The sequence below is a fragment of the Amblyomma maculatum genome, chromosome 7, assembly GCF_055883805.1.
Source record: "Amblyomma maculatum isolate TAMU_Amacu chromosome 7, ASM5588380v1, whole genome shotgun sequence".
NCBI lineage: Eukaryota > Metazoa > Arthropoda > Arachnida > Ixodida > Ixodidae > Amblyomma > Amblyomma maculatum.
In genome coordinates this window covers 57,140,660-57,155,416 of record NC_139350.1, presented here as the reverse complement: position 1 = coordinate 57,155,416, position 14,757 = coordinate 57,140,660, and the positions used below count along the sequence as shown (strand labels likewise).

The 14,757-nt window shown below is 46.9% G+C and overlaps 1 pseudogene; it reads right to left on the bottom strand.

Moving 5' to 3' along the window:
* Window positions 1-9,707: 9,707 nt before the first annotated feature.
* Window positions 9,708-12,478, bottom strand: LOC146183315 (piwi-like protein Siwi pseudogene; annotated as a pseudogene).
* Window positions 12,479-14,757: the final 2,279 nt, after the last annotated feature.

Here is a 14,757-nt window from a genome sequence, read left to right as displayed (position 1 = left end):
TCCATCCGGTTTTGCGTCGATTACCGTAGGCTTAACAAAATCACGCGCAAAGATGTCTATCCTTTGCCGCGAATTGACGACGCCTTGGACTGTTTACAGGGAGCCGAGTATTTCTCCTCTTTGGATTTGCGCTCCGGCTACTGGCAAGTACCGATGGCTGATAATGACCGCTCGAAAACTGCCTTTATAACACCGGATGGATTATACGAGTTCAACGTTATGCCCTTTGGCCTCTGCAATGCCCCGGCTACTTTCGAGCGCCTGATGGACACTGTTCTTCGTGGACTCAAGTGGCAGACCTGTCTTTGTTATCTGGACGACATCGTAGTTTTTTCTGCCGACTTTTCTTCTCACCTTGTCCGCCTAAAGGATGTCCTCACGTGTCTCGCCGGCGCTGGGCTTCAGTTGAATTTGAAGAAGTGCCACTTTGCCGCCCGAAAACTCACAATTTTAGGCCACGTAGTTTCTAAGGACGGCATTCTTCCCGACCCCACCAAACTTCGCGCAGTTGCAGAGTTCCCGAAGCCAACCTCCCTGAAGCAGCTTCGGAGCTTTATCGGCCTCTGCTCCTACTTTCGACGTTTCATCTTGAACTTCGCCTCTATCATCGCTCCTCTGACCCAGCTCCTTGCCGGCAGCTCCGACCTTTCCGCCTGGACTCCAGCCTGCGATAAAGCCTTCGACACTTTACGCCGCCTTTTGGTTTCGCCGCCCATTCTACGCCACTTTGATCCGGCTGCGCCTACGGAGATCCACACTGATGCCAGCGGTATTGGGCTTGGTGCCGTCCTTACCCAACGTAAGCCTGGTTACAGCGAGTATGTAGTGGCATACGCCAGCCGAACACTGACAAAGGCAGAATCTAATTATTCAGTCACAGAAAGGGAATGTTTGGCCATTATTTGGGCTATCGGAAAATTTCGTCCTTATGTGTATGGTCGACCGTTTTACGTTGTGACCGATCACCACGCTTTGTGCTGGCTTGCCTCTCTGAAAGACCCATCCGGTCGCCTTGCTCGCTGGGCTCTTCGTCTCCAGGAGTTTGACATTCATGTCATTTATCGATCAGGCCTAAAGCATACGGACGCGGATGCTCTTTCCCGCTCGCCATTGCCTAGAGATAATTCGTCTGACCACGTCTGTGCCTACGATTTGTCGACTCTTACAACTATCGACATGGCTACCGAGCAGCGCAATGACCCCTGGATCAATGCACTTTTGGATTTTCTCTCAAGTCCTACTCCCGGTCATTCATCCAAAGCGCTCGTCCGCCAAGCCCACCACTTCTCCATTCGTGACGGTCTTCTCTATCGCCGCAATTATTTGCTTGATGGACGGAAGTGGCTTCTAGTCATCCCGCGTCATCTCCGTGCCGACATTTGTGCTGCGTACCATGGTGACCCACAATGTGCTCACGGTGGCGTATTGAAAACCTACACGCGCCTACGTCTGCGATTTTACTGGCGTGGAATGTACCGCTTCGTAAGACATTTCGTGCGCGCTTGCGAATCTTGTCAACGCCGAAAAACGCCTCAGAAGTCCTCTGTTTCGTTGCAGCCGTTACCCTGCCCTGCTCGTCCGTTTGACCGCGTTGGCATAGATCTCTATGGCCCTCTTCCGACTACTCCTGCTGGAAACCGGTGGATTATTGTGGCAGTAGACCATCTGACTCGCTACACTGAAACATCACCGTTACCCTCTGCCTCTGCAAGAGACGTTGCTTTGTTCATTCTCAACAACTTGATTCTTCGCCACGGGACTCCGAAGGAACTGCTCAGTGACCGCGGACGCGTTTTCTTGTGCGACGCTCTCGAGGCCCTACTGAAAGAATGTCGCATCATTCATCGCACCGCTACTTCTTACCACCCTCAGACGAATGGCCTGACAGAACGCTTCAACCGTACTCTGAGTGACATGCTGGCCATGTACGTCAACGACGCTCATTCCAACTGGGACCACGTTCTTCCCTTCGTAACCTACGCGTACAACACTGCGATACAGACCACCACCGGATTTTCTCCCTTTTTTCTTCTTTACGGGCGCGAGCCAACCTGCACAATGGACGCGCTTTTTCCCTACCGCCCTGATGTTTCTGAATCGACGCCACTCTCGGACGCCGCCCAGTACGCAGAAGAATGCCGTCAGCTCGCTCGTTCGCTTACAAAGGAAAATCAGTGGCAACAAAAACACCATCGTGACACTGGTGAGGCGCCTTCATATGCGCCCAACTCCCTGGTGTGGCTCTGGGTTCCTGCCACAACCGCCGGCCTGTCAAAGAAGCTTCTTGCTCGGTATCACGGTCCATACCGAGTCCTTCAAAAAACATCTCCTGTGAACTACGTAGTTGAGCCGGTTACGCCATCTGCGGACTTGCGTCGCCGTGGACGCGAAATAGTTCATGTGGACCGAATCAAGCCCTACTACGATCCGTCTGTCCTTTCGGCACCATGAGTCGCCAGGATGGCTCCTTCTCTGCCCGGGGGGAAACTGTAGTGTGGTAATCTTCATCGATATAACCACTGACATGCGTCGCGTGCTGCCGCTCTCAAGGACGAAGAAGTTGTTCGCTGCCTTGCTCTTTCGCCACGCCTGACGCTTCGCTGCGAGTCTCCCCTGAGCGGCTGGAATCACCTGGGTTCACCGAATAAACACACCCCTACATAATAAATGACTTTGTACCGCATTGAGCAGTTATATTTTTTTTTTTTTCAAAATTAGGTGGTCTTGATTATGTGCTTTCAGAGATAAAATTTTAATTTTTCGCAGTTAAAAGAAAAGCGCCAGCAAGGTTTTAGTGACAGTAGGCAATGATCACAAATCCTGGCCGTGAGAGTGAATTAAGTTAGAAGAATAAGAAAGTGGTAGTTTATTTGTCAGGTACTTTCAGATCATAAAGGCAGTTTACTAATGTTCTGCAAGAGAAAAGTATATAACAGCTGTATCTTCCTGTACTCTCCTATGGGGTGGAAACACACAAACTAGAGAAAGAAGTTCATTCTAAATTTATGACAGTTTAATGAGCTATTGAGAAGAAAGTGCTATGTGCAACGTTGAAAGGCAGGAAGAGAACAGAGTGGTCCAACGAAGACATGTGAATTAATGATAGTGTAGCCAAGATAAACAAGGATAAATGGCCATGGGCAGGGCACATAAGGAAAAGGGAAGGTGACCGATGTTTGTCAAGGGCGCGTGATGAGTGGCTTCAAAGAAAGAGAACTTAGTGTTCAAATGCTGTCCACTACCGCAAAATTGTTTTAACGTAGGACAGCGGCAAACACTTTTTAAAGCAAACGATGCTAAAAGCTGGCGTCATGATCTCGGCTGACTGCATGCTTTTATTCATGATTGACAGACGTATGTATGGGCTTAAATGAAATTTTGACTGTCACACAAAAATTCAAACTTTTTCCACCGCAAGGAACCCTCCCCCAAACTGATGTCATTTTTCAAAGAAAAATAAAAAAATAATGGGTTCATGACGCGAGAATGTATGATAGTCGCTGTTAATAGCGTGACCGTGTGTCATCTGTCATCTTCCTTTTGTTTTGTTTTGGCTTATAAGGGCATGGACAAATGATTGATATCTTCTGACTCTATTGTAGATAGTCTTCTCACTCTGCCAGATTCTGTTGACTACTCTACAACAGGATATGCTACGAATGACAAAACTGGCCCAGACAATAATTAACTTTGTAAAAGCCATGTTGTGCTCGCAGTCACGCAAAATTACCAGGCAGGATTTTTATTGGGGATGTGGTACACACCATAGTACCCTGCTATTGCAACCCATGGGGCTGCATCGCTAGCTTGTGCCAAGTGTTTTTAACAGTCAGCACATGTTATTAAAGAACCCCAGGTGGTCGAAATTTCCGGAGCCCTGCACTACGGCCTCTCTCATAGCCTTAATCGATTTGGGACGTTAAATCCCATATACCAAACCTGCCGCCCATACACAATTGTTTTACAGTGGACACTTCCCGAACGGGGGACCCCGACTTAAAGACCTAAAACTAGTTAAAACTTGTCATGAGATTATGCTAAAAATAAGAATGTCTTGCCTAATAGTGTATAGACTGAATACTCCAATAGCCAAAAAACAAGCATTTGTCATTTTAATTTGTCATTAAATATTTCATCACATAAAACAAATTCAAGTGTTGTTTAGTAGCGAAACACTGCCATTTTCGGCAAGGTCCACTATGTGACAACGTTCTTCTACTGAACATGAAGTGTCAGCATGCATCGCACTGCATGGATTAGTTTGCTTTTCATGTGGGGTGCGGAGTATGTGTAGTACTAGTTTCTTTGTTGAAGTGGAAATAATCGAGTCTCTTCATTGTTAATTGTAACGCACAAGCCATAGTCACACGAGCCATTGTTAGCTTCTATGGTGGCAGCCACTGCACCATTTCCGCACCCACCATTGAGGAGCTGCGCAGTTTTTCTGAACTTTTCTTGTACTGGATCTGCAGGAGATCTGCACTTTTTGAAACAAACGGCATCGTTCAGCGGATGCCATGTTGCACTGCTGGAATGAATGGCAAAGTGGAGCGCAATGAGAACTAGTTCATGTAGTGCAGATGAATTGAATAGACCTGTCTGTACTTTGTTTTTTGTATGATATTTTTACCTACGCTCAATCACCATCATGCACAGCAATTATAGTTTCTAGCATCAGGTTGCTTAAAATTGGCACATGGACTCATATTAAAATTCTCAGTAAAATTTTCCTACGGTATCTCTAACAAAACTGTTGTGGAACCAACCACTTCCCATTGCGCCGAAATGAATGGCCGCTTAAAATCTAGCATTTGGTCCATTCAATTGTTTCTATTTCTTTTCACGGGGGGTCCTATATAGCTTATGTAGCATTGCAGCACACTCAAGAATGGTCTCTGGTGGTTGATTGCAGGCTGACACAGACGGGGCTGACGGAGAATGTATCCAAGACGCTGCGGAACCGAGACATCCACGATGAGAAGGGCCTGACGGCCACCAAGCGAGAGAGCAGTCACGAGTATGACTGAAAAAGCACCAGATGCCATGTGAACCTTCCTACTGACTGTGTCTGATGCCCATTCTCGTTGCTTTCTTTCTTGGTGTCCACTTGCTCTTTCCTCTTTGTGCTTCGTGTTTTTTGTCTGAAAGATTGTGCCTAGGTGTACTGATTTTTTTGTTGCATTATTATTGTATTTTTTTCTCACTCACAATCATTGTCTGCCATATCGCAAGAGCTGGAGAGAGAGAAGACAATGAGGATGTACATGCGAGCTGCATAGGCGAAACATGGGGCACTCGTATAATTTTTTGGGTACTTGTTTTTCATCCCTGAATGTTGTATGCTAGGAACGCACATTGTTTGGTGTTCACGGATGCACTCACGTTATATCTTCTGGTAGGCTGTTGTCTAGCTGTTTGCTGCTTCTCAATCTTGTTGGTTATGTATATTGCTGTATTATATAGCTTATGTTGTCGCAGTGGAGCTTGACAGTGGGTATTGCTCACTGTTTGTTTATAATTTAAAGCACGCCTTCATGACCTGCACTGTTCGAGGATACAGTACAGTGTAGCAAGGCACCGGGTCTTTATGGCACCCCTTGGTGGGTGCCCCCATCTGCCTAGACGGCCAATATTATGAGTAATATAAGTATGCGCTCGATTCTCGTAGTACATGGCTAGACGTAGCGTGCCACGTCTGCTTAGGGCACCGACACTGGACGAAGGATCTCACGCTCCCTCTCATCTGTGTTGAATTTATGTCCAAATAAAGAACACCATTCGAAACTATTTTCTTACTTTAGTGGTCATCTGTGTTGAATTTATGTCCAAATAAAGAACACCATTCGAAACTATTTTCTTACTTTAGTGGCTGCTGCAGTATGTGTTTTGGGTTGTGGTCATCAAGGTATGAATTGAAAAAAAACAAGATACAGGAATATTCGAGTTGAATACATTGAGTCATGGTATGTCGCCAGTGGATGATGCTTATCATTAGTGCAGCCCTCCTCTGAGCGTGCGTTTTGAGTATCTGGAAAGTCAGCTATGTGGGCTCGAACATAGCTGTAAGCCACAGCCATGTTGACACAATGTAATGTGGCAGTTCATACCTTTTTCTCAGCAGGACCAGTGGGAGAACAGATGTGTTAACTAGGACTGAACGAAGGAGAATTGCCAAACTCTGGTGGGTTTTTAGTTGGACTCTATGCCAAGATCTGCAATCATGTGGCCCCTGGCCTCTGCTTGCTAAAGCATTCTGTGATTTGGCCGGGCATGCACTGTTGTGGCCATATGAAAGTCAAGCGAAAGCAAAGACGGCAGCTGTACTACTGTTTCAGCAACACTGGTACTGCTTTTGCATTTTTTAGTTTATTCTGGTATGGGTCAAGTGTGGTTGGTAGGCACTATAGTCTGGCAGGATTTTTTTTTTTTTCCTCTTGAAAAAAAGGACTTGCATATTAAGGCAGTGTCTGTGTGGCATCCTTTTTTGTACGAGGGGATCCTCATCCACGGCTGGCAGTCTGGATGGATGGCGTTTTCAAGTTATGAAAACACTTTGAAAACTTTATCAGAGAGTGGCAAAAATTTGCTTAGAGTGCCAGAAAGGTGGAACTAAGTTGCTCAAGTGGAGTGCCAGCACGTATCGCTTACATTTTTTGTTGCACTTTACCACTTTACTGGAAAGCTCGGGATAGTCTGGAAAAATGCATAGTCGAATGCCATGCAAAACAACGGGATGTAGCAAAGAGGACAAAGCACAGGAACAGACGGTCACCTGAAGGTCTGTAATTGCAACAAGGAGCCAAAAGAGTGGTTACGTGTGTCAATGTACTTTCCACATGTCAATCGTCGTGCTTATTTGTTGATATGCCATAATGTAGGCCATTTGCACTTCGAAGAGGCTTCTTTTTAATGTGCAAAAAGCAAGGCCCCATGCATTGTGCAATGTCTGTGCACGTTCAAAAATGCAAGTGGTCAAAATTTCCAGCGCTCTTCACTACGGCGTCCTCGTAGCCTGAGTCGCTTTGGCTTAAACCCTATAAGCCATAAATCTACCATACTGATGCAAGGGGAACCGATTCATGCTAAGATTATCAGTAATGATTAAATGAGAATGGCCACATTCATTGACCTGATACTGTGCTGCTTGAGTCTGAACAAGACCCGATAAGTTTCTAACAGCAGGCAGTGCAGTTTCACAGTTTTCAGTGCAAATGAATTAAACTGCCATGCTCTCAGAACAGTGTTCATAGTACACAGTTACTCTGTTAGAAAATGCTGAGGTGGTGTTCTGCCACAAGCAGCCGCATGTCGGATATATCCTTGAAGCCTTTCTCATTGCCATACAGCCTTGGCACATGCATCAGCTGCCCTTGCATCAACCTCTTCACATCAGAGCACACAAATCTCTAAAATAGTACACTGATGTTTTACTGTTGATTCTTTCATGAGCAGTGCAGTTGCAGACAATTTAATCACAGCTGTCTGCCTTGGTGAATATATTCATCATTTGTCTTCTCCGATAGGTTGTGCATGACGTTAAAGTATGGAATTTTAGAGCCGAGAAAGCCAACGCATTCGCAGTGGTTAGGGCGCTTGACTACCGTGCCCAAGGACGCGGGATCGAATCCCTGCCTCGGCAGCCGCTTTTTGATGGAGGCGTAAAGCTAGGCGCCCGTGTGCTGTGCGATGTCGGCACACATTAAAGAACCCCAGGTGGTCGAAATTTCCGAAGTCCTCCACTACGGTGTATCTCGTAGCATTAGTCGCTTCGGGACGTTAAACCCCAAAACCAAGCCAAACCATTTTTTTTTTTGCATATGCTACAGCGTTTAAGGGTTCGCCATTTTGTATACCGCTACAGACATGTACTCACCTATGGGGCTGAAACGTGGAGGCTAACCAAGAGAGTTCTACTTAAGTTGAGGACAACCCAGAGGGCTATGGAACGAAAAATGGTAGGGGTAACATTAAGAGATAGGAAGCGTGCAGATTGGGTCAGAGAAATAACTCAAGTTACCGACATTCTAGTGGAAATTAAGAAGAAGAAATGGACATGGGCAGGACATGTAGTGCGAAGAGAGGATAACCGATGGTCTCTGAGGGTAACAAACTGGATTCCAAGGAAAGGAAAGCGTAGCAGGGGGCGGCAGAAAGTTAGGTGGGCGGATGAGATTAAGAAGTTCGCAGGGGTCAAGTGGATGCAGCTAGCACAGAACCGGGTTAAGTGGAGAAATATGGGAGAGGCCTTCGCCCTGCAGTGGGTATAATCAGGCTGATGATGATGATGACAGACATGTTTTACCTCTCTTTTCGTCTTGTGTAATAGTGTTCAACGAACAAATCGTAATAATTAGTGCCTGTGGTCTTTTCTAAATTATGCAACATGGTTAGATATAAAGCAAATGTACTCGGACCCCTTATGGTGAGTCATGCATAATGCGTGCTTACCATTCGGCACGTCACGATGTTGCGCCAATACTACAGAACTGGGGAACATCTGCTTGACAGTTGTCGCAGTCAAAATTACGAGCACAAGCTTTACCGTAAGAGTAGACGTGATAGCGACTCGCTTTTTCATTCCGCACGTTTACATTGACACTCACCACAGAGCTTTAAATCTCATTTGGTTGGTTTAGGTTAAGGGGAAAAGAAGAATGGCATACAGACGGAGGTACAGAAGTTGTCTGCTCAAATTCCTGCCTGCAAACTAGCCACCAATTTGGCTAGCAAATGGATGCTAAATCTGAAGCGAAATGGTTAGAAACCATCCTGAACGCTGCACAACGGACGGTAGCATCAGTGCATCATTTTTGATACGAAATCATGTGCATATTTTTACTAACGCGTTTCTCATTTCTGGGCACGCTGCGAGACAGCGGCCCGTGCCGGTCTCAGATGGAGTCCCCTGATTCGTCTGAGCGCTACGAGATGGCAGTTTGCCCAGCGGAAGTGCAGCAATGCTTTTCAATTTGGAAAAGGCGCTTTTTAAAGGCCATTTTTTTTTTTCGGAAGATAAATTGTGCCGCATTATTGTCCATTATTAACCGCAATTGTGTAAAGCAGTGGCTTCGTACACGCGTAAGCAGCGATAAAGTTTTGGTGCCCTTTTTTTTTTTTAATTTTTATTCAATGTGATGACATTTTAACAGTGAAACATATTCTGAAACATTGCAAGGCACTAGACCCTTGCCAAAAAACATCAACTCAAAGTGGGTTACAGAAATGCAAACTTTGTACGATAACGAAATAAATTGCATTCCAGCAATAATTTGAATAACTGCCTTTTTTTTTTTATTATTGTTGCCTCTCCAAAGGAGAAGCAACAATATGTAAAAAATAAAAAAAAAGATTACAAACAAATCTTTTGGCCTGCAGCATGATAATGGAAAACATTAAAGAGCAGCACACCCCAACAATGTTACAGGTGGCTCAGTCACCAGCATGTGAGGTACCCTTTGCAGCTGGATAGAACACAGCCACCAAACCAAGCATCTCGTTACGCCTGGCATTGATGGGAGGATACTGCTTCAGTGTTCCTACGCCACTTGTACAAGGCGTGAAATGTAGGCAACGAAAGGAAGAAGGGGGCATGGAAATCAAAATACAAAACAGAGAAGGAACTCGAAAGTACAAAGCAGAAAGGACATCAAGGATTGAGAGGCGCAGCTGCTACAAGAATGCAAATGAAACTGGCAGTGCTTGTGGGTCTCGATGGGTGCTTATTACAAATAGAAGAGAGTGGTGGACAATCTCTTGTGTGGCTCAGCGTGAAGACTCTGGCCTGCCAGAAATGCCAGCTTGTGGGCATACTGGCATGGAGCAGGAACACGGATGGTACCTGGCCAATTGAAATACAAGTGAGTGAGCTTGTAGGAGAGTCTCTGCATGTGCTCTGGCTTGAGCGTGGTGGTATCGTGGATGACATTGAAGTGAGTAGGAGCCACTGTGCCCTGACGCACACTCTGCGAGACAAGGTAGAAGTCGTACCGTTCTGGCCGGGTAACCATGTTGTCAATCACTGTTCCTGGAGGCGGGTTCTGGTAGCCACCCCTGTTGTCAATGCTGAAGAAACGGGCTGCTATCCTCTTGGTCACCACAACAAATGCGAGCTGAGGTTCTCTCCCTGGAAACATTTCGGTCAGCAAGCTTTGGATTTGGCCAACCTCCCACTCCTGCACCTGAAGCAGCTGGCCATACGACACACCATCACGGAAGAAGAGGATGCGCTCTGGAACTGCATTGTTCTCTTCCTGGTACTGTTTCATCGACAATGCCAGGTGGGTCTTCAGTGCACTGCCGAGCTCCTGGTGAGTCTGGTGGAAGCTCACACGTGAGTACCATCGAGTCAGGGTCTTGTTCAAACTGGCCACAAAGCCACCAGCTGACAGTCCCTTCTGGCGGCAATCGTGGTAGGTGTCGTAGCCGATACACATGACGTTTTGAAGCGGGATCTCAACAGCCCAAGCTTCTCCACCCAACTTGCAGTTCATCTGGATGGCCACCTTTGTTGCCACAGACTTCAGGTTCTTCTTGTTGCTGATGGTCCTGCCCAGCATCACCTGGGTGTGCAGTCCCATGTCAACGCAGGCAACCTTCTTGAGTCCATCGTAACGGTCCCTGCGGTTGTTGGGGAACACCGCCATGAGCATCTCAGTCTCCCGAGGGACATTCTTGAGGCCGTTTATGTAGCTGCCCACACGGTCATCATCCAGAGCAATCACCTGTGGCTGCTGCAGGGTCACTCCCATTGGTGGGCCCACACACATGAGCTCACGCACAAAGTCTTGCGCATTCTTCATGTCACGGCGGGTGCACACAACCACCCATGATCGGATCTGGATAGCCTTGAACATAGTTTTGTCTCGCATCTCGCGCGAGAAGTCTGCCGTCGACGAGTTCACGGGTGACCTGATGTTGTTTCCATGAATCACTCTCTCTGGCTGCACTTGACGACCAGAGATCTCAACCAGCTTTTCAGAAAACTTCAACCCCCATTGGTCCATCTCCTTTGTGACCTGTGGATTTCTGGTCATGTTCTTCATAAACTCCTGCAAGTTGACAACACGCTTTACGGGGTCCAGCTTCATTTCACTGGCGAAATCCTTCATGATGGTGAAGTTGGAGCGGATGTCGTCAGTGAGCCCTGTGAGGAAGCACAGCTCGGGAATTAGGTAAAGGTTGTCAGTGCGGCCCACCCGTATGTCCCTCTCTCTGGGACGGCACACGAGCAGTGGCTGGTTCATGTCCCAAATGTCCTTGTTGTAGTGATCTTTGTAGTACTTCAGGTAGGTGATGGGGCCCTCCTTGGTGTCAAACGTCTGCTGTGGGTTCTTAGACCAGTCAATGTCGTCCACACGATACGTCTTGTTGTTGTACCTGGTCATGACGATTGATCCAACGACAGCCTTCATGACTTCGTCCTTGTAGTTGCCACGGGTAGACTGCTGCAGAGACCCAAGCAGGTGGAGCACATTCTCCGTACGCAGAACCTTGTGCACTGTGTCGACCACCATGAGGATGCCTCCGTCATGCTGGCCCACAGCAGTGGTCAGGCCCTCCCAGATCTCCAGGCTGTGACGGCTGATAGGCTTTGGACCAGCAGCATTGAAGAACTGGCGCCGGATCTGGACAAACTGCATACTCTCGAGGTTCCTTCGCATTTGAGTATTGAAGATCCTGAGCAGCTCAGGGTTGTTCGGTGCCAGCTCCTGGACATGCTTCACCGTGATGCGGATCTGGGCACCATCAGTGCGCCGCTGAGAGTACAGTTCCGTCACCTTGTGCTCCAGACGAGTGGAACTCTTCAAATCAGACATGCCATCAAATATGTAGCTTCCTCCGAACCTGTCCCGGTGATCCCTTAGAAAAGCACTACGCAGCCGGGACGACTCAATGTTCGGTGCGAAGTCCACGTGATACTGTTGAATGGCCCAGTTTGGCATCGTCTCCAGGCGGAAATAGTTTGACAACAGCCTAATAGGGTTCCCAGTGGTACCCTTTCTGTCAGTGATACGCTGTGGCCGGGTGGCAAGGATAGCAATCTCATCCCGCCGACCACGGCGGGCGCCCCTGCCTGCAGTGTCTCCTCCGGCCAGGCTCATGGCGCCCATCTGCTCGGTGGGCGGCTGAGGGGGTGCCTGAGTAATATCTCCAGGTCGCACTAACGTTCCAGGCCTATGAGCAGCACGCCCAGTTGATGACGCCATTGTTGGTGCCGGCTGGAACGCTGCCTGCTGCTGTGGTGGCGCAGCCATGGCACCAGGCAGTTGCTGGTAGCTTGGGTGCTGTTGTGGCTGTTGCTGGTATGCCTGAGGTGGTGGCTGAGAAGGCCCAGGGCCCTCGAAGCCAGGTCGACGTACCCCAGCTTCCTGTGGAGGGGGTATGTTGCGGGACTTGCCCCGCGACCGACCCCGTGCACGTCCTGTAGGCTGATCAGACATGTCTTGTATTGAACACGGCGGATCACAAGAACGCTTGGTTCGACACAGTATTTCCGGGCGTTTAAAATAAACCGCACATTCACAATGCTACTGCAGGCGTAAAATATCAAAGCTGCAACCGGCTACAACTAAACCCGTAACTCAAACTCGTAGCAACTTGCCGCAATCGACGAACCACCTACCCTACCTACCACAAATGTTACAACTTCCTAGACTAGGCCTACGCAGACTAGGCCTTCCTAGACTAGGTGACGTAGGCCTAGGCCTACGTCACGGCTACGCAGAGCTACCTGGTGGCGCCAAAGCCACCTAGAAATTAATGCTGCATTGCCATGAGTGGCAGGCTTTTTTTTTTCTTCCAAGTACGGCCGCCACGTCCTCTTCCGCAGCAACACATGCACATTAGTTCTCAAAGAGGTCCATCAAAAATCAGAACGTCACCAGAGCAGGAAATTTAAACTGGTTCTACAAAAGCAGCACCCAGACTAACCACTGGGCGGGCTGTGTGTCCGAGAAACAATTCCAACATTTTGAAATCGGCAATTTAAAGCATCGATCAGCGGTAATCAATTTGAATAGGTATGATACGGAAATAATTAAAACTTTACCATAGAATTAGACTGCCTTTTTTCCGATTGATGCATTCCCGGATAACACAATGTTCTGGCTACTACGTTCAAAATTTTGACAAATTATGGTCGTATAGTATGCTTAGTTATTGACCGCACAGGTGCTAACATACAAGCAGGTCAAACCGGGGGGCACGCGGCATGAAGAGCTGAATTGAAAACCAGCGACAGTCACCCATCTTTGGGGCTTCTCTGCGGTGCCTGGGTGCAACGGGGCAAAGCATCTTAGATTGACATCGTGTGAACGTATGAGGGGGTCGTTCCCATGGAGACGCAGCACGAATTTGAGAAACACAGCATAGTCCTCTCAGCGCTTAATCTGAAAACTGCAATCACGTAAATCAGCACAAAAAGCGTGAATGTGGTGACAGGTTGCCTTTGCAATGGCTTTCCCATAGTGCAATACTGTAAGGTAAGGGAGTGAAGCATGCGGAAACAGTGACAAAGTGATTGCTGCTCGTCATTGTCTGTGGACCAGATGTGTTACTAAATCTCTTCCACACCAAAGACTGTAACTGCAGACTAATTCTCTGAGTACTAGCAGTTCATAATTTATGTTAATAAATGACTTTGTACCGCATTGAGCAGTTATATTTTTTTTTTTTCAAAATTAGGTGGTCTTGATTATGGGCTTTCAGAGATAAAATTTTAATTTTTCGCAGTTAAAAGAAAAGCGCCAGCAAGGTTTTAGTGACAGTAGGCAATGATCACAAATCCTGGCCGTGAGAGTGAATTAAGTTAGAAGAATAAGAAAGTGGTAGTTTATTTGTCAGGTACTTTCAGATCATAAAGGCAGTTTACTAATGTTCTGCAAGAGAAAAGTATATAACAGCTGTATCTTCCTGTACTCTCCTATGGGGCGGAAACACACAAACTAGAGAAAGAAGTTCATTCTAAATTTATGACAGTTTAATGAGCTATTGAGAAGAAAGTGCTATGTGCAACGTTGAAAGGCAGGAAGAGAACAGAGTGGTCCAACGAAGACATGTGAATTAATGATAGTGTAGCCAAGATAAACAAGGATAAATGGCCATGGGCAGGGCACATAAGGAAAAGGGAAGGTGACCGATGTTTGTCAAGGGCGCGTGATGAGTGGCTTCAAAGAAAGAGAACTTAGTGTTCAAATGCTGTCCACTACCGCAAAATTGTTTTAACGTAGGACAGCGGCAAACACTTTTTAAAGCAAACGATGCTAAAAGCTGGCGTCATGATCTCGGCTGACTGCATGCTTTTATTCATGATTGACAGACGTATGTATGGGCTTAAATGAAATTTTGACTGTCACACAAAAATTCAAACTTTTTCCACCGCAAGGAACCCTCCCCCAAACTGATGTCATTTTTCAAAGAAAAATAAAAAAATAATGGGTTCATGACGCGAGAATGTATGATAGTCGCTGTTAATAGCGTGACCGTGTGTCATCTGTCATCTTCCTTTTGTTTTGTTTTGGCTTATAAGGGCATGGACAAATGATTGATATCTTCTGACTCTATTGTAGATAGTCTTCTCACTCTGCCAGATTCTGTTGACTACTCTACAACAGGATATGCTACGAATGACAAAACTGGCCCAGACAATAATTAACTTTGTAAAAGCCATGTTGTGCTCGCAGTCACGCAAAATTACCAGGCAGGATTTTTATTGGGGATGTGGTACACACCATAGTACCCTGCTATTGCAACCCATGG